Source organism: Neovison vison, chromosome 4 (assembly GCF_020171115.1).
Source record: "Neovison vison isolate M4711 chromosome 4, ASM_NN_V1, whole genome shotgun sequence".
Classification (NCBI taxonomy): Eukaryota; Metazoa; Chordata; class Mammalia; order Carnivora; family Mustelidae; genus Neogale; species Neogale vison.
In genome coordinates this window covers 61,048,136-61,068,676 of record NC_058094.1, presented here as the reverse complement: position 1 = coordinate 61,068,676, position 20,541 = coordinate 61,048,136, and the positions used below count along the sequence as shown (strand labels likewise).

At 40.9% G+C, this 20,541-nt stretch overlaps 1 protein-coding gene across 1 annotated transcript in view; it reads left to right on the top strand.

Annotated features, from left to right (window-relative positions):
* Positions 1 to 8,748: 8,748 nt before the first annotated feature.
* The window catches only part of KCNB2 (potassium voltage-gated channel subfamily B member 2), a 399,258-nt gene continuing 387,465 nt past the window's right edge, over positions 8,749 to 20,541 (top strand). The window contains exon 1 of the mRNA XM_044245465.1: positions 8,749 to 9,050. The gene's annotated coding sequence lies outside the window, so the exon portion shown is untranslated. The remainder of the gene's footprint in view (positions 9,051 to 20,541) is intronic.

The window sequence follows — 20,541 nt, the reverse complement described above, 5'->3', positions numbered from 1 at the left end:
CCACACATTTCTTAAGGAAAAAATGAATGACTTTGTAAAGAAACTCTGAGATAGTCAAGTAAGTTTTCATTTACACAGGAGACTTACTAGAATTTTAATTCTCTAAATCATAAATAATTTTGGAATATAGCAGTGGAACAGGCAGTCCAAATATTTAATAAAGTTAATGTTTATTACTTGATACAACACATATTTTCAACATAAAATTGGTCTCCAAAATATATAACGTGCCTTATTATTTAAATAATCAAAGAGGGGCACCTGGGTGGCTCAGCTGATTAAGTGTCCAACTCTTGATTTCAGTTCAGGTCATGATCTCAGGGTAGTGAGATGGAGCCCGGCTGAGGCTGGCTAGATGCTGGGCATGGAGCCTACTTAAGATTCTCTTTCTTCCTCTCCCTCTGCCCCTGCTCACTCTTCTTTACAGAAATAAAAAATAAAAAATAAATAAATGATCAAAGAAAGTCTCAAGGTTCTTAGGTGCCCATTGCCTTAGTGAGTTTTATTAGGAAAAAAAGCTCTAATGTACTTTTATTTTTTTAAGAGTGTGAGAAAAGTAACTCTTTATCATGAACATGTTACATCCTTTAAGTCTAAGTATCTTTTTTGTTTTGTTTCACTTTTTTGTTTTAAAGAGGGGCTTACTAAATACTTTGAGAAGAACTTTCCCTATGTTGTAAAATGAGATTTTATTTTATTTTTTTATATTGGTGACCACTTCTTTTTTTTTTTTTTTTTTTTTTAAAGATTTTATTTATTTATTTGACAGACAGAGATCACAAGCAGGCAGACAGGCAGGCAGAGAGAGGGAGAGGAGGAAGCAGGCTCCCTGCAGAGCAGAGAGCCCGATGCGGGACTCGATCCCAGGACCCTGAGATCATGACCCGAGCCGAAGGCAGCGGCTTAACCCACTGAGCCACCCAGGCACCACTTCTTTTTTTATTTTATTTTAAAAATAGACAGTGTAGCTATCTTTAACTTCACTCTTTAATTATATTTATCTTTAGTCACTGATCATTATCTCAATATTACCCCCATTTGTACTTATACGATCATTCTTAAGACACAGGATTTCTCTATCTCTGTTTCCTCATCGTTCACTCTAGTAGTACCATTTAAATGTTCCTCTTCCTATTTTCCTCTTTAATCATTTGTGTTACTTTTTTCCAAATTCCCTCATCTGGCCACCTTCTTCTGGTAATAAAGTGTACAGAGTGGACTGTAATTTTCTAGGTCAAATCTTAACAGAGTCATTTAAATGTCAACAGGCACATTTATCAAATAGGGATGCCAGCAGTACTTCACAGTTCTGCAAGCCAAACAATAATATTGTCTACGGGCACTCAAATCTCGTGCTTCAGGGAGTAAACTGAAGAGTTTGTAAAGAGATAGCAAAGTATGTCTTCCTTCCTCAGCATTCACAGCTAATTCAATTTATCCACTTGGCTTTTTTAAGTGTGTGTGTGTGTGTGTGTGTTAATCTCTAGTTCTACAATTATTGGCAACTACCATAGGCGACATAGAGAATTACATAAGCCTATAACCTTACACCATATTAAAAGTCTTATGTCCGGGAACAAGCTCTCTTGAGCTTGTCATTCACAATAGGTAAATTTCATTTTACGTAGTAGATAGAAACATGCTCTTTTCAATTATTTCATGATATCCTATAGGGTGCCCTTCAAAATTTCAAATAAATTTTGTCCAAAATGATGAACTTTCAAGCTTTCTCCTGGGAATATTGGAATTGGAAATGTTTAAAGTAATGAAATCTGTAAAGAGAATATGATGGGCCTTATGCTAGATTTTTTGTGTGTCTCTTGTTATCAAAGGCAGTCATCATAATGATTGCATTTGGTAATTTCCAAAACAGTCTAAGAGAAGGCCACACTCCTCTTTGTGTGTACTCTAACTAGCTAACCCCACCTGGTATCAGTGAGGCATACCCAGTGCTAATATCAGGGACTAATTTTGGAGGGAAATACAAGTACTGAAAGAGGAATCAAGAGAGGTTCTCTGATGCAGGTGAGATTTCATCCCCCTACTCCAATCAGCATTAACCACAGAAGACATACAGTTTGGGTTTTTGTTGCTCTTCTTGGGAGAGGTTAGTTTTCTTTGTCCTCACTTTCTTGTGTGGGGGAAAGGGATTTGATGGAAGGAGTCACGACTAACTCAAAGTTCATGAAGATTTTCTTCCTTAATGATGTCAACATGCCCGCCAACGCAGTGCCAGGTGAACTCAGCAACAGCTAGGGCAGTGGGGGGCTTATTTGATAGCAGGAGCAGAAAGTCCAATTAAATTGCTTTTGTGCCAGTTAGACTGATTTAACAGGCTGAATTTCCATGTTTGAATTTCCATCTTTTCTCCCATGCGTGACTATCACTGTGAGCAATGTGATTAGCTAAATCAAATATGAAATACGACAAATGCTCAAACCTACTTGGGTCTGGTTTAGTTATGCACAGAGTAGAAGTGATGGCTGGGTGGGGGGGGAAGAAGCTGTCGTTTCAAAATTTTTGTTTCTGAATTTTAAATTCCAGTCAAAATCACTTATTCTCATGTTCCAAAACATACCGTGTTTGTTGAAACAAGTCTTCGGTTTTTTTTTTTCATTGAAAAGGACTAGGTTAATAAATAGAACCAAACATGTAAAATACACACTGGCAATATTTAACTTCAAATTATATATTTGGCATAATAATATATATTATATGAACTAGGATAATGAATATGTGTCATAATTAGCATGTAAATTCAATTCCATAAACTGACAATTTGCTGGTATTTAAGCAACCTAAAAGTTAGAGTTCTTGAAAAAAGATATTTCTTCCATTTCTATAATATATTTTAATGAAAATATGCTTATATTTGAGTTTGTATTCCTTCTCATAAATGTCTATTAATTTTCACTAGTTATATCTATTTATTTTTAATACTTAATGTTTTTTAGTAATTACTATGTTAAATCCTTGATATAATTTTAGTGAATATACAATGTTAGGGTTCTTTTAAAAAGCTCTGATTTTACATTTATTACCATGATATATTTTATTTAGAACAAAACATTAAAGCATGGCCTTAATTAGTAGTGAGAATCTACTAATTAAGGCTACAGATCCTAGGAATGGTTAATATTTCTGCTTGATACTGCAAAGAAGGTTTTAAAGGTTCAAGAGTGCCAATTACTGGGAAGACCAAGAAATACGGCAGCACACTTTTTTGTCATTCTGAGAAATCATGGCCCTATTGGAAGTATGTCTCCTTTGAATGTACTGTCAGCTCAGACCTTCTTCTCAGAAGGGAACAAAGGCACTGTTAGAATATCTACCACAATTTAAATCCAATTGCTTTGTTGAGTCCTAGATCTACACAGAAATTTTCTTAGAAAAGACTGTGGGTAACGCATTTAATTTTGCTTGTTGTGGTTGTGATCTTGGCTTCTGACAGTCAAGATTCTTGCCTCACCATGAGAGACATCTTACACCATTATATCCACTTTTTGCCTATAATGATGTGAAGTCTGGGGCTGAGAATAATGCCCTCATAAATGCAAAGAGGGCTCTTTTCCAGTGTGACTGGCTGTTCTTCCTCTACTACTGAAGATTATTCCATTTCTTACTTATCCCAAACCTAGATTATACTAAGAGCCCCAGAAGCTTTCTGATCTGCCACGCTGGTGTTATGCTCACAATGTGGAGCTGTTTACTCCTTTTGGGTGGATTGCAATTTACACAGGTACCTTCCCTATGTAAGCCAGAAAGCCTTTATCCTAGTCCATGGCCACATGCTTCATTCCAGACATACCCAGCCTTGTCAGGTCGAATCTCAGACAAACATCATTCAGACAGCTAGTGAGTGGAGTGGATGGAGCAGCATCAATCTATCTACTGGGAATACAGAAGGTGTATATCTTACCTCCATCCCCCTTTAGGACCAGGAATGCATTTTTTCTTCTTTCCTTTTATTTTCTTTAGGTAGATCGTGGTTGGCAGCTCCCACGTTTCTCTTAACCAGGTTTCCATCCTGAAAATTAAAAATAATATTTTATACGATATTTTCCCACAGGAACCGAGACAACCTAGTGAAAAAGGCAGAAAGGTAGTATCAGGTTGGGGTGAGGGAGAGGGAAAATAGTCTAAAATTTTAAGGTTACCCTGCCTCAGTCAAATTCCAGTTCTGACAGTGTGAGCTTAGGCAAATAATTTAAATTCTCTCTAGTTCACTTACTTCTTTATTAAATAGAATAATAAGGATGGGACCTACCTTAAAGAACTATTATAAAGTGTAAATGAGCATATACCTGTAAAGAATTTAGCCCAGTGCCTGCCGTGTAGTAAAAGTCTTGGTAAAACTTACTTGTTATTATTACACAGCACAAATACATAACAGACATAGGACAAAGATCTAACTAGGAATCCAATTCTTGTTTCATCATGTCCCAGAATAACAGTTACATTTCAGATCTTATGTAGCATATTTTTGAAATTTGCAGTTCATTGGTCCCAGAAACCCCTCCTCCTAAGGCTCTTAGATTCCCACAAAGAAACTAAGTTCTAGACTCGTAATGTTTGGAAGTATCACTAAGGATGGATGCAAACACAGTGCTTACATTCATGTTACTATATGGCAGAGAAATGTTGTGTTTAAGCATCTGGCATCTTTCAAAAAGTTCAGGCTCAGTACAAGAACTGTTAAAAAAAATACAAATTCAGTCAGTCTAGAGCTTATCTCTCACTTTGAATCTTCAAAGGACAGCCAAATCTGTCTCGACTAAATTCAAAAGAATCAATGAGATAGTACTTATCTCAAAAATGAAGAACACACAGACAGCTCATTTATTTTTCAAGCCTTCACTGCAACGTGCAAGTGTAGGATTTCAGTGGCTGCTAAGATTCTGAGTTGCTCTAAACCTTCCCAGCTTTCCTACATTCTCCTTTAGAAGGGCAGAAGAAAGCATATCAGGTCTAAGAATGTGATAAATTCCAGCTATTCCTCAGTGGTTGCTTTCTTGTATGATAAACACCACAGTAGTATTAGGCCTTATTTTTAAAAAGTATAGCTTCAATTTATTTGATTTCTGATTAAAAATGTAGTATCCTCATGGTGCTGATACTTAAATAAGATTACTATTCATCTATCTTTTGGTATAATCAGGTTATAACAAATAAAATAAAACCTGCCTCTCAAACTCCTCAAGATAATTTCTTTAGCTTGTTAATGTATATCCTCCCAGAAAACACACACACACACACACACCATATTTACATATAAATGTTTGTAAATTTTCCCCTTTAATGGAGTTTGGCATCATTTTAAAATATTGCTCCTTTAGAATTTTTTTTTTTTATTTTGGTTTTACTCAATACGTCGTACACTTTTTTCCATTTGGCCTTCTACAAAAACTTAAATCCAACTTTTAATTGTTCAGTCCCCCAAACCATAACTTCTTAGCCTTATGCTTTTAACATTTTAAAATACGTTCATCCTTGAGCCTTTACTACTTTATTCTAATCTATACGGGCTCTCTCTGCAAGTCAATTCACCAATGAAACTCCAACTTGAAACATTAAAGTGTAGTCAGTAATGATGTTATTCAGGTTATAGTAAACATTTTCAAATGCTTTATTCAACAACAACAACAACAACAACAACAATAAAATACCAAAAATCTATTATGCTTGTGATGTAGGAGGAAACACTTCATCTAAATTTTATCAGCTGATGTGCATAAAACTATTGCAAGTTAAACTTACATTAAAGTTATTTATTTTGCCAAGCATTATGAGGGAAGCATTTTGATATACAAAATATTTATCCCCTTTCTTATTAATATAATTCCATCAAAACTCAAGGTAAACCTGAGAAATTAAAATATAAACAAAAGGAATGTTTCCATAAATATCAATAAATGTAAAAAAAACGGCTTAAGGAGTAATGTGAAAACATGTCTGATTTTTCAGCAAGATGATTTTCATTTTTGCTTTGGAGAACAACTGAAAAAAATACAAAACTGTATATTCTAAGGCAGTAGAACCACATGATGATAACCAACACAAGAGTTGTTGCAGCCATCCAGAACTCAAGCTGTGCATATGGAGAACTCAGCTATTCCAAACAATCTGTATACTATGGGTGGTTCTCCATCATAACCTATTTGGGCCACGAGTAATTTATTAGGCAGAATTAGATTTTATTTCCAAAGACTGTTTTTCCATAGCACTGCATGCTTGTAGACACAATTCAGGCATGATGGATACGTTACTTCTAGCGCCCTACTTCCACAAAATGGAGACAGTAGCAATGTCTTTTAGCCAATAGATAATTTGATCTCTTGACAAATGATCATTTAATAGGAAAATGGATTTGGGCTTCTAAACCCTAATGGAAATTTAAAGTAAAATTTAAAGTAAAAAAAATTAACAAATTAGTAAATTCTTACTGCAATGACCATGTTGATGCAAGGCCAGAAAGTAAGGGGATTTTCACTATCTCTAAAATTTATGAAAGAGTATACCTCTTAAATTTAGGCACACCTGGAGTGAATCTTAAGTGATTTTTGTGAATTTAAAGTATTTTATAAATTTTATTCACAAAGAGTGCCTGAGAGAAGTTGCAAAACAAATGTTCAGTGGATAAATAGGTATCTCTTACATATGTGGCTTTGGGTTAAATGTAAGGAATGCAAACAAAGGGATAGGAATGTACCCTGGAGAAACTAACTTAAACAGAAAGACCGAGGATACCTGGGATACCTGGGTGGGCTCAGTTGGTTAAGCATCTGTCTTCGGCTCAGTTCATGATTTCAGGGTCCTGGGATCAAGTCCAACGTCGGGGCTTCTCCTTCTCACTCTGCCTGCTGCTCCCCCTGCTTGTGCCCTCCCTCTCTCTGGCAAATAAATACATAAAATCTCTAAAAAAAAAAAATTAAAAAATAAACAGTAAGACCTGAACAGGGGGAGTACATATACTCTTCAGGAAGGTGATATGTCTTTAAAAAGAAATCTCCAACAGTGTGCTATAAATCAAAGGGGATGAGTTGGAGGAGGCAACGGACCAGGACAGGTTCTGGGGGGAGGGTGATGGCGTGTGAAAGGCCAAATTCTATTAAAAAAAAAAAAAAATCCTTCCCCAAACACCAGCACAAGGTAAGGCCTATGGAAGGGCAAGAAATCAAGGTGTAGAGATCCCTAGATGAAAGTGCTTCCCAGTACGCCTCAGGGCCACTGAAACAGACTCAAGGACGAAATGAGATCTATTTAAAACTGAGTGCATTTTGACTCTCTTCAATACCCATCTTTCTTGGCCTAAAGAAACTCAGAAGGGAGCCCCAGCTTTAAATATACTATCATGGCCTACATGCTTTTTTATAGGGTGTTTTAAGCTACTTTGTTTTCCTAAAAGCCCCTCTAACTGTGTCCGTTAAGGAGCAGACGGCTGAGGGAACTGGGGAGCCAGGTGATGTTTATATTCAAGTTCATCCTGTCTTCACCGCGCCCTGAAGGTGGGGAAAGGTCTGGGTGTCCACCAGGCGGCCTCGCCAAGGAGGAACTTGGCACAAAATTCTCCAGATCGCAGGGAGAGCGGGCAAAATAAAGCAAGCCAGAGTACGAATAGCGCCCCCGTGGGAAGCAAGAGTTAAGGCTGCCACCAACCCACCCGGCTTTTCCCTCAAACCCAGGAAAGAAGGATTACGGGGGAGGGCTAGGGCCCCTGAACGAACCTGGAGGCGCTGGGAGGAAAGTCAGATCCCATCTGCGCCCCGGGTTAGTCCTGACTCCTCCGGGAAAATACTTTGGGCCCCATCACTCAAGAGCGATCTCCCTTCACCCTAGGTTCCCGGGGTCAAGTAGCGGGCCCCGTGTCAGGGTCGCGTCAGGGCGGGCGTGGGGAGAGCCCAGCAGCTTGGAAGCACCAGGGCCCAGGGAATCCCGCGAAGCCAGCACAGCGCTCGAACGCGGGGCGTCCCGGGCTTTCCCCGGCGCCCAGTGCGTGGCGCCCGCCGAATGCGGACCCTCCTGCCCCGCCGAGCGGGAGCCACAGAGGGAAGCAGGTGGGTGTGGAGCCAGGCCCGGGGCCCGAGGGAGCAGCGGGCGCGCCGGAGGAGAGGGAGGCGCCCGCCGAGGTGTGGGCGGCGCCCGCCCGCTCGCCCGCGCCCCGGCCGCGCCCCGGGCTCGGGGGCGCTGTCCCAGGGCGAGCGCACAGCTCCCGCCCCGCGAGGCCGAGCCGGGGGCGTCCCCGACGGTGCCCGGCCGGCCGCTCAGCCCAGCCACGCGGGCCCGCCGCCCACCTTGAGAGCCGCGAGCGCCTGGGAGGGGGAGGAGGAGGAGAAGGAGGTGGCGGCGGCGGCGGCGGCGGCCCCTTCAGCCCGCGGGTGCGCGGAGCGCGGGAGGAGGCGGAGCGCGAGGCGGGGTGGCCGCGGGCGGGTGTGCGCGCCGGCCCGGCGCCCCCGAGCGCCCTGCCTCGCCTCCCGCGCCCAGCCTCTCCCCGGCTCCGCCACAGACACACACCCACCAAGCACCCACCACCCTCCGCCCCCGCCGACCGCCAACCGCCGCCGCCTCTCCGCCGGCAGCCTCAGCGAGCGGCAACTCTCCGGCCCGCGCGGCTCGCCTTCCCGGCTCCTTCCGCGCGGCGAGCTCAGCCCCGCTCGATTTTTTCCTTTTCTATCCCAGCCCTCTCCTGTCTGGGCGGCGGCGGCGGCGGCGGCAGGGGGATGGGGGCCCGCGTGGGGAAGGGGGCGAAGATCGATGAAGATTATTGTTCTTTTTAAGGATACCTTAGCTTCCTCCCGCCGCCTCTCCTTTGAGCTTTCCTGCTAGAGACCGTGAACAGAGTCAGGGATGTGAGGAGAGGGGAAAAAACGCCAGGAGCTCCAGCCAGCCGGGGAGACCCTCCTCTCCGTGGAGGGGAGGGGGATTTCCAGCGACAGATCATTGGCGAAGGGGACCGTCGCAGGGAGAGGAGCCCCGGAGGGAGCGGGGAATCCCACAACCCTTTGTGGTGCCCGAGCCCGTGCCGCCTGCTGAGCGGGGTCTGTGGGAGCTAGGTAAGTGAAGGGGCTTTGCTGCTCCGCGAAGGGGTCTTCCTTGTAAGAATGAATCATCGCGGGCAGCCTAGCCAGACTTGAGTTGCGAAAGGAATTGCAAACTGCCATATGGCGCCGAGTGGACTTACACACAAAGCTGAAGCTGACTTAGCCCTGAGAGGGTTGTTCGTGCACGGCTCCGTCCCCGTGGGGAAGGCACTCCAGTGTTAGCCCCTGAGAAGGTGCTGAGCAGCCTGCCTGGGCAGGGATGGGGAATGTTATTTCCAGGAGGCGAGCTCTTGTTGCCTTCTGTTCATTTGTTGGTAAATGCCACACTCACATGCACACACTTGTGGGACCGGATTTAGGGAGTGTGATGTTTCCGATGTATGAACAGTGCTCGGAGCACAGGGACAGGCATGCATTTTATCCTTGAAGCGGTGCGCTTTCTCCGTTGTGTAGCAATATTCCTAAGAGGGAGAACCAGTCTCTAAGGAAAGAGCTTCATGGTTGTTTCCAACACACTCTGCTAGGGGACTTGGGAATACAATTGCCCTGAATGGCACCGAAAGACACCGACCATTTCCCTCATCATTTGCTTCCAAGGCTTAATGACCGTTTTCAAAATAGTGTGCTGCCATCCATTTTTCTGAGCATTTTTGTGTATTCATTCATAAAAATTGTCAGTGTGCAATATGCACAAACATGCCATTTATGCATCATTTATGACTGCACAAGTGATAGAATCATAGAGACAAGATTACACTAAAAACGTAGGGTGCTCACTGGGTTTATTTCATGCGGGTTCAACATTCCTTCTAATCAAGTTATGCAATAATGTCAATATTTTAAGTAGCATTGCACATACCTGTTTTTGCACTGGTTGTTGGATTTTGTTGGGATTTGATTTTTTACGCTCAACTCAAAAGAGAAGTAGGAATTTGTTACTGTTTCTAAATGTGTGGCTTTGTGTGGGACAGTGGTCTCTTGGTATGTTTATCAGTTCTCATCAACTGAGATACTACATTTCATAAGACTAGAGAAAGGTAAGTGCTGCTTAAAAATCCAAAGGACAGCTTGTCAATACTGCATAACTTCCAGGAAAGATTTTCAAAAAAGAGAGCAACATTAAAAAAATGACACACACACACACACACACACATACATATGTATAAAATAAAGTTTTGCTTTTTTTCACTCTTTAGAGGGTGTATGTCTGTGAATAAATATAAAGTTGTCCAAAACTTATGTATAAGACATGAATTAGATTGATAGACATCTAAACTAAAGAATTCTTGATTCTTAAATGAACCAAAACTTAAAACAGTTGAGTATGTGGCCCATTATGTATATGTATGTACTTTTAATTGCTGCTAGGGGTGGTGTTTTTAATGTAGGGCATAAATAATGTGCTTGCTTGTGTGGTTGTGTAGACTTTCTGAGAATATTGAGGGTACAGTATATAAATAACTTTTTTTTTCCTCCACTGAATAAAAAGTATTGTCTTCACCTAGAAGAATGAATATGCCTCCACGAAGTAAATACTATAATCCCCTCCCTCTTGCTGTCAGGCTCAGACCAGTTGTTTACCATGAATAGAATTCGGTCTAATGCACTCTTTTTCCTTTTCTGGCACAGTACAGACTCTTGGAGAAAGGAGTGAATCAGTTGGCAGTTCTCTTTGCTTTCTTCCTCCTTTTAACCTTCACCATTCCTTCTCCAGGGTAGTGCTTCCAAATCTCCCTCATATACAAACACACACACCGACTCCAAAAAAATAGCTCCATTGCCTACACTTTGAGAATTCTAGCATCTGTCTTTTCTTTCTCGCTGAGGTTTTTCTAAGTAGAATCAATCCATGTGTCAGTTTAAACTGTTTCCAATTTCACTTTTCTCCAAATCCCACAGTTTAACTTTCCAGGCATACATGTTTACTGAATATTCAGATGGGAGTAGTGAAAATTATTACCTTATCTAATCCTGGCTGTTTGGCTTTAAAAGTTTCCTTGTTGACACCGCGGAGCAGCTGTGAGCATGAACTCAGGCTTCTTATTTCCAGCATGGTAACAAAAGTGAGACAGCTAGAAAAAACACAACGGCAGGATATGCTTTTGGTAACGTTTCTTGGTAACTCAGAATAATAACCTGCCGAGGTTCTTTTTGCATATCTGGCTGTATATCTGTGGAAAATCATCATTAAGCATGGAAAAAATATTTTTTCTTGAATTTATATCTGGCATTTTGAAATGGTATTCTGGGGAGATTGGGATATATGTGTACATACTATGAAAGTAGACCAAATTACTGGTAAAATGTTGGAGAGCTACAAAATTTATTCATTCTAACCTCATACATTTTTTTCCTTGAGGAATTATAAAGAAGTAATTCGTTATTTGAAATGTGCTATGCCTTAGAGACTAAATTCCTTAAAGTTGATAGGACATCACATAATACATTTTAGGGTAAATACATAAGGTTAAGATACTCTGTTTACTTCAGAATATAATATTATTTGAGATTTGTTAATAATCTTCAAGTAGATTTTGCATAAAATCACGATGCCTGTTGTTTTCACAAAGCTTTCAGAGAAGAGTAAGCATGTATTATAAGTGATTTTTTAAGTTCAGTAATTTTTCAGAGTATTTTTTAAGATAAGAGCTTATGACCTTGTTACTCCCAAAGTGATAAGATGAACTTTATAGAGCAGCACAGTCTTAAATTGTTCAGTTATATACTGTAAGTATCTTCATACTCTAGATCTGTAATCCATTCTTGTTCAGTGGTTGTTTCCTCTTTGAGCTTTTTAAATATAAATTCCCAGCAGTTCTTTACTACAAGCCCAGGCTGTCGAGCTAAAGGTCTAGTGTGTGTGACCAGAGACTCCTTGGTCTGTGTAAGCCAAACCCTACCATATTATCCTTTTTTCCCCCTATCATATTATCTTTAAGGGAAAAGTACCTGTTCTTGTACATTGGATTTTACCTATCTCTATTGTTATTTAATGTCATATATCTACTCACTAACTCATTCATTAATTCATTTATTACTCATTAAGTGTGTATAAGGAGATTAGAATTGATTAGAATGTAATCAGTGTAAAACAGATAACAGACATAGTCCCTGCCTCTCAAGGATTTTTTAAAGTGTAGAGAAAAAAAAACTTGAATATATAACTAATGGAAAAATCACATATATAGTTCAGAATCAGGGCTCTCTGGCATTTAGACATGCATTTAACAGTTTCATACTAATAAGTTAATTAAGGCAAATCATGAAGAGGATCATGAAAATTTGTCAGTGTATAGTTTGGGGAATTATTAAAAAACAATAACAGCTTTTATTAAAGTGATTACTCTTTAAATTTAAATTAAATTAAGACATTATTATAAGTATATTATATTTTAATAATTATATTATGATTGCTTTATTTATATAAACCAAATAATTTTTTTTACTATTATTATTTTAGCAACCACTTCAGCTAGGAAATGTTTTCAGTGTTTTTATTAAATATTCTCACAACCACCCTCTGAGGAAGCTATCACTAATCCTCTTTATTATACAGAAATGAAAATTCAAGTACAGAGACTTTTCTTGTGTAAAGTCACATAGGAAGTAAATGGTACAAACTTGAACTCAGGTATTCTGGCTCTACTTAACCATTATGATATTAAGAAGTATTAAGTGTGATCCCAAACAGAATAAGAAAAGATGTTTGCAGCTTCTAGATTTATTTGAAGCTCTGTCTTCCCATTAAAGGATATGACCAGGGGCGCCTGGGTGGCTCAGTGGGTTAAGCCGCTGCCTTCGGCTCAGGTCATGATCTCGGGCTCCTGGGATCGAGTCCCGCATCCGGCTCTCTGCTCAGCAGGGAGCCTGCTTCCTCCTCTCTCTCTCTCTCTCTGCCTGCCTCTCTGCCTACTTGTAATCTCTGTCTGTCAAATAAATAAATAAAATCTTTAAAAAAAAATAAAAAAGTAAAAAAAAATAAAGGATATGACCATAGTTATGATGACAGGGATGCTTGGAATAGGTCAAAAGAAGAGACTTTCAGTAGGTAAAAACCCCAAAATTTTCAGCATAATTTTAAAATCAGAAGCTAGTTTACTGGAGGCTGATCTTTAAAAGTTGGGTAGACTGTTATCAGAATGCTGAAACATTAGAAAGTACAGGTCTAGAGTGACCACAGGGAATAAAGCTGGCTGAGAAGTGACTGGCCAGTTTCAAATGATAGTTTATTTTGTTTTCATTTCCAGTTTTTAAAAACTTTTGTGAATTATTTTGAATAAAGTAAAGTATTACATTTTTAAATTTGTTATTTTTAGAACTATATATTCATATGTTAAAAGAATAATTTTTAGTTTTTAATATATAATTTTAATTTACCTGTGTCCCCATATTTTCCTCTGTAAAATGTACCTCCCATATATTATAGAATGGGAATACAGTTACATGACAGGTTTACTTTCTAGTATATTGTCTAGAATGCATTTTTTTTAATTAAGTGACAACTGTAATTGTGAAAGCATAAATCAGATTATAAATTACTGAGATTTTCATCAAGAAAATCTTATATAATGATTGAGGTAAAGTTCTTTCTAAATAGCCACTGCTTCTGATTGTGTGAAAAATACCATCTGGATTAAATCTGGAAGATAAAATGGCCAGATATTCCCTGTAGGATGCCATATAATTAAATATTTAGATATAGCCTCATGATTGACATTTTAATATTTCCCACAGATGTTAGGTCTCATAAGCTCCATCACATACTGTATAGACAACTCTCAACCTACAATTGGCTTACAGCTTATAAGTTGATTTTAGAGGTTTGGTTTTTTTGGAACTTGTATTGCATTGAGAGAAGCAGTACTTTTTTGATGTTTAGGTCTCTAGCCCAATCCACAAATGCCCTTTTTAAAAATCAGGGATATACCCAAAGTATAGTAATATTAGTACTAAAAATGTAACCATTATGTATAGCATTATTCCTGGGCAATAATTTGATTTAAATAATATTGATTGACTGCTTCCTCTGCACAGGGCTCTTTGAGGCTACAAAGGTGAACGTGGTACTGCTTGGGCCTACAAGAAAGAGAGAAAATTGAGTTTGTACCTAACTCACTTTCATGTTAGGCAGAATGAAGAAAGCTTAGTAATATTGGTATAGGCAAAATAGTAAATAATTGATTCAGAGATCTATCAGAAGAGCCAGGGGCCGCCTACCTCCTTAGGATTCTCATTGGGTATTTTGTCCTCAGGATATCTCCTGAGCTCCTTTCTTGGTGCCCAGCCCTACACTAGGTGCTGGGGACATAAATATGAATCAGATGGCATGCCCTCACAGCCTGCACATGCAGACAAGTAAATCACAACAAAATGTCATAAATGCTGTTGGCAGAGCAGAATGGCAATTCAATGGAGTAGTTGTCCAACAGAAGCATCCTGAGAGTAAAACAAAAAAAAAAAAATGTGATTGCTCTGAGTTCCTAGATGTATTTAGTCCTGATTCACTACTCCATCAGACCCAGTGTCCCCTTTTCATAAGCAGGGTTTTGTAATGTTCCTTTTACTTCCCTGAAATGGTATTTGTGGATAATATAACCTATCATCATAGGTAATATTTGAACAATCAGTAAGTTCTTTATCTGTAATAGAAGCCAGAAATCAAAGGAAAGCTGCTTATGATAAACTTGTAGGTATGTCAGTTTGCATATGATCAGCATAACTATACAAAGAGGTACTAAAGTAGTCAGATGCTTCTATTTAAAATGTATAAATTTGGATTTAAGAGAAAGCATTCAACTCAATATTGGTGACACTTTTGTATATTTGGCATTTTTGAAATAAGAATGAAGTCAGTGTATCCATTGCATGTGACAGCTACAATTGCAAACATGTGGGTATACTCTTTCAGTGAATGAGCTTCCATGAGCAGCGTTATAGTTGGTGACATGACTCTCCAAAATGGTGAGCAAATCTTGGTGAAGTTCCAAATATGGTACTTTCCTAGAAAATTCCCATGTAGAAAACATTTGCTGTACAATGGGGTTAAGATACCATAGGTACTCACAAACTAGCTTTGCATGCACATATGTGTCATATCGTAGTGTAAAACTTAGGGGGTGCAGGATTTCTGTATACATTGTAGGGTTTCTGGTATTCCTGGGCCTTGCCTTCCAAATATTTCACAGTTGTAGAAAACTCACCCAAAAGACTGGAGTAATGTCATTCAGCAACACTGATCCTGGAGAGAGTCTCCCACTGAAGGGAGACAATCTCATTCTAATGCATCCCTGGGTGCTCGCTTCGGCAGCACATATACTAAAATTCTAATGCATCCCTGGGCTGTTTGGAAAAAGCAGGACTCTCTTCGTTTTTCATAAGAAGATAAACTGAAAGGCTGACTGAATAACAAAGAAAATAAACAGCAACAAAATCAGACCATGAGGATAACTGAATAATAGAAAACACCCCAGTAGTAGGCACAATAGTGAGGCTGGCTCGTAGAAGTCAGCATTCCATCTTCTATGTGGGAGAGTCAGGCAAGACTTCACAGATGAAATGACAACTAAGCTAATTCTTAAGAGATGAGTGAGCGTTTTCCAGGCTAAAAAGGAGGCCGATGGAGAACATTCTAGGCAGAGGGAACAGCATTTGCAAAGCAGTGTCATAAAAAGGACTTGGCTGGTAGTTGGGGCTCAACATTGTCAGTTGCAGGGAAATGAGGGGAGATGATGTTGAAGAACGTTGGAGATTAATTGGGAAATGTGTTGCGTGTTGTGTTACATCACTTTGATTTTATCTTATGGGACAGGCAGTGAGGGTTAACTGTAATTTTATGTAGCGTGACATGGTCCTCTTTGTGTGGGCGGCAGTCTCTGAGGTAGCATGAGGAAGATGGATGGTAAGAGGAGAAGAGATTGAAGCCCAGGAGACTAAATAGGAGACTCTTGAGGCATACAGGTAGGATAAGGGCCAGGACTTACCCTAACAGAAATGGTGAAGAAGAGGAGGGTCTGAATTCCCCATGGCAAACATTTACAACCAAGTGTCCCTAAGTCTGTCAGCTCCCAGCCTGGGTTGGAATAACAGGTTTGGAAACCCAGTCTTTATTCTTCAGAGGATGTCTTGGTGTGGTAACATGAACTTCAGTGATTAATAGAGTAGAAGTTTGTTTTTTTTTTTTTTTTTTTTTTTGCTCATATGAGAGTCCTGTGTGTGTGTTTTGTGCAGTGATCTGGGGACCCATGTTCTTGCCATGTTCTAGGGATTTGGAGTTCTCTGTATCTAGCTGGAAGTTGTGGCTGTGAATGAACATAGAGAAGGTTTACCTAAGAAGTGACATATCTTGTTTCCATTCACATTCTGTGGTGAGAGAATCACATCACTCCATCTTCATAAGAAAAGGGCTGGAATATTTAACCTCTGGTTGGGTAGCCACTCCCCAGCAACATTTCTGTGTCATGGAAAGAGAAGCAAAATTCTGCTCAATAACTATTTCTATCATATTCTGCCTCTCTAGCCACGTGTAGCAAAACTTCAGCCCCAGAAAACTACCTGAATTCCCCCTGGTCATTGTGCCCATCTCAAAGTCCAGGCTGTAAGGGCGATGCTAAGTCCTCCCCATTAAGTCTGGCTTCTCATTGTCCAGAACCTTTATACTGAAAGACAGTGTATTGGCCTCCCATGGCATAATGTTAGATCGGGTATAGAATAATTGCATTCAAAAATACCTATTTGGTAAAGGGAAGAATGGGAGATGCATTCGTTGGCCCATAACATGGAAGATATCCTGCTAGACCTTGCCAGAGACCTCCTGCTCTGGCAGTAGGGGAAATTTCTTTTTTTTTAGACTTTGGTTTTTCTGTCTTAGAATGACTCCTTTGTCCATTGTTATCTGTAGCCCCGGTCACCCTCTGAGAGATTCTTCCCTACCCATTACTCAGCCAAAATGGGTGTTGAGAAGTATGTCCTTTTTGGGAATTATATTACCTTCTCAGCACCCTTCTTGCTGGTCTTGGAAGTTGTTTTATAGTCATTGTTTTCTTTTTCATCCCCCTCAGGCCAGGCTCCTAATTTCTTTGACAATACAATTCCCTCAAAATCTTCATAGGTTTTTAATGTGTTTGCTTTGTGTCGGTTACACTACTAACTTCACTGAAAATTCTTTCCTATTTGTACTTCTTGATCCTGCTTCATTCCTTTGCTCACGTCTCAACCACCATGTCTCAAGTGGTTTCTTTGAGGTCATTTGAAAGAATAGCCATGGGTGGTTGGGTGACTTATTAGATCTTTGTTGCAAGGCTGAATCATTTTGTCAAAAATAGGTATCTGTTATTCGAAGCCATTTTCAGTGTTATTCCTCACTGTTAGAGTCCCTGAAGCAGTGTACTGTTGCAGCTTCATAGTCTTGGATTTCTAGAGTTTGGCTATTTGCCCTTATCTCTGTTCTCAAACCAGCCAGTTCTTTCCTGAGCTCATCCGTTATCTTGTAACAACTTGCTGGAGGCACTGAGAAGCAGCGATCACATGCAAGCATTCTGGCTCTACCCATCTCCTCTGGAGTTAGTGCAGTTTAACTAGGGCTGAGGAGGGTTCCAAGCCTCTAGTCTCCTCTGTCTATCTCCTGACTGGTGGCCACGCTACAAATTTAGATTTTTACAAAGGTAGCACTCCCTTCAAGGTATCAGCTTCAGAAGTTAGGATGACACTAGCTGCTGTAACAAACTGAAATGTCAGTGGCTTGACATAATATAAAAGTTTCTCACCCACATATCAAATGGGGAGAGGTGTTTATGTGGGGAGGATGGGAGAGTTGAAAAGGCAACATCTACTTCTTAAACATCTTGACTTAGAAATGATGACAGCACCATTTCTGGTTGTAATCTGCTGAGAAAAACTGGTCAGACGGCCCCCTAGATGCACAGGGGCTGGGAAATGCAATCCCTGGGTTAATAAGAGCTTCCCAGTGACTGTTCTCTCTTGCAAAAGTGAAGCATAAATTTAGACAATTAGCCCATTCCAGCTATAGTCGTCTTCCTCCAGAATATATTAAGGAGGAAAGGGTTTGAATTACATCCATTCTCCAGTTAATCCATTCTACGCATGACATCGCCCCACCTCACTCTCATCTTCTTATTGGCTCTCGATCCAGACTTCTGGGACCAGCATAGTCTTCCCTAATTCCCTAAAGCATCGCTGGTGTGAGGCTCTTATCCGTAACAGACTCTGGCTGAGTGCTTTGGGATAAAGGATGGTAATTCTACCATAGACAAGAAACTAGTTCTAATTGAATGTTAGACATCAGTGCTTCTACAAATGTCTTTACCATTCCTTACAATGGGGGTTTGCTCACCAGCTCAGATCTCTCTGGGGCCCAGATACAAGCCATTTGCGAGGGCTTTCTCTTCCCCAGACTCTTCCTCACATTTCTTTATCTAGGATTTCCCTTCTGTCCTTTCTCAAGGTGCATTGGTGAGCAGGTCCACAAAGGGACTTGCCTGTAATGGTCAAACATTCCATTATATTCCCCCTGCCCCAAAACAAAGCAGTAGTTCCTTCTCTGAAAGAACTTACTGCTTTCTCATACCCCAGCTGTCTCCAAATTGTAGGTGGCTTTTTAAAGACATGCACTTAGAAAATATTTATTAAGTACTTTTACTAGGTAAAGCACTCTTCTCGGTCATCAGATTAAACAAAATTGGTCATTACCTTCACAGTGCTTATAGTCTATCTGGAAACAGACAAGAACCCCCCCCCTCCCCGGCCCTGATCCCTCTTCAGCGGCAAGGGCAGTGAGTTTGCCCTGGATCCAGACGATTGGGGGTTCTTTATGAACTACTTGGAAAGGAGAGTGACGGGCATAGGCAAGGCTGCTGGAAATGAAAGGGTGAGGGTGATGCTTGTGGACCGAGGAGCCACATGTGGGCTGTGGTGTGCTGAAATGGGGGAGTTGAGACATTATGGTGCCATCATTACCCAGAGATATCATTATGCTCTGCTTCTGGTCACCTGATTTGTTCTTTGCGGACTCTGGGACTTGAGTTCTTTGCTTCTTTTTCCACTTCCTCCTCCTATTTTCTGACAGTGGGCACTCAGTCATGTCAGGGCCGGGGTAGCTAGTTCTAAGAGGAAACCAGCCAGGTAGGCACACGTGGCATCTGGAAAGGCCAGAGATGGATGGCCGGAGGCAGTCCACGTGGGCAGGAAGTTAGATCTGTGGAGTCCTGGGGGAAGCCCTGGTCAAATTAGGAGGGAGGGGAGTCTGGGAACAGGCAGTATTTGAGATTCAGACAGGTAGGGGTAGACGGGGCAGGCAGATTTAGGAAGATCCAGGCTCAAATGCTATGGTTTGTGAATATTTAAGAATTTATTTAGAAAGAAGTCTATTGTATGTAGCTAGCAGGAGTCCAGACTGGTTTGGACATGGGTGTCTGTTGTCGGGAAAGCCACGTGATGGTCACGTTATAAATGCAGGGTTTCAGGCACAGTGGACAGGACCATTCCCTATGCCATCACCAAAATGGCAACACCTCTTTCTGGACTTCCACTAAAGCTTATTAACTGGACTCCTAGCTTCTTTTCTTGTCTCCTCAATCCATTTTGCCCTTTTCTTTTCTTTCTTTCTTTCTTTCTTTCTTTTTTTTTAATAAATGGCAGATCTGATCATATCACTCCTCTACCTTAACCCCTTAAATGATTTCCCACTTTTCTTAGACTAAAGGCCTCAGTCCTTAACTCAGGGGTTACCATATTCCTTCTTTGCTTTCCAAAGCATCACTAGTGTAAGGCTGCTGTTTATAGAGGCTCTCGTCAGTCTGGCCTCTGCCCGCCTGCCTCTTTTCAGGCCACTCACCCTTCGTAGTCTGCTATGATTTCTGACTTTCTTTTAGTTTATCCAAGGTGCCCGAGATTCCTTGGCTCTCAAGGTGTGCACAGGTGGTTGTATGGGGTACTCTCTGTTCCCGCTTTTACCTGGCTAACTCTTACTTATGTCCCTGATCTCAGGTCAAAAGTCATTTGCTCAGAGAGGCCTTCTCAGGCCCCCAGAGTAGAGCAGGTCTCTCCATTATTCTCTTTCTTAGCATCCTCTATTCTCCTTCGCAGCACTTACCCCAGTTCTAAATTGTGGGTCATTCTCCTGTGTCGTTTCGCTGTGTGAGAATGTCAGCTCACTAAAGGCAGAGGCTGTCCTTATTCACTGATTTATCCACAGCACCGCCACATAGTTGGTGCTCATTGTTAATGCGTTGGGTCAGTGAGTGAAGGAATGGATGGAACCAGGACCTAAGTCAGGTTCTGGGTCCCAGAACAGCTACCAGGAGTGTGGCTATCAAGAACTGCTGCCCAGGGTAGACCAGAGGAGGACTAGAGTAGGGCCAGCATGTTGATGAACAGCCAGGCCATGGCCCTACACTATTTTATACTCAAACATTCTTCACCTGCTTCTTGACCAGGGCTAAAATGTTTCTAGAGTCTGGACTGGAGCAGTTTGAAAGTGCAGTTTGAG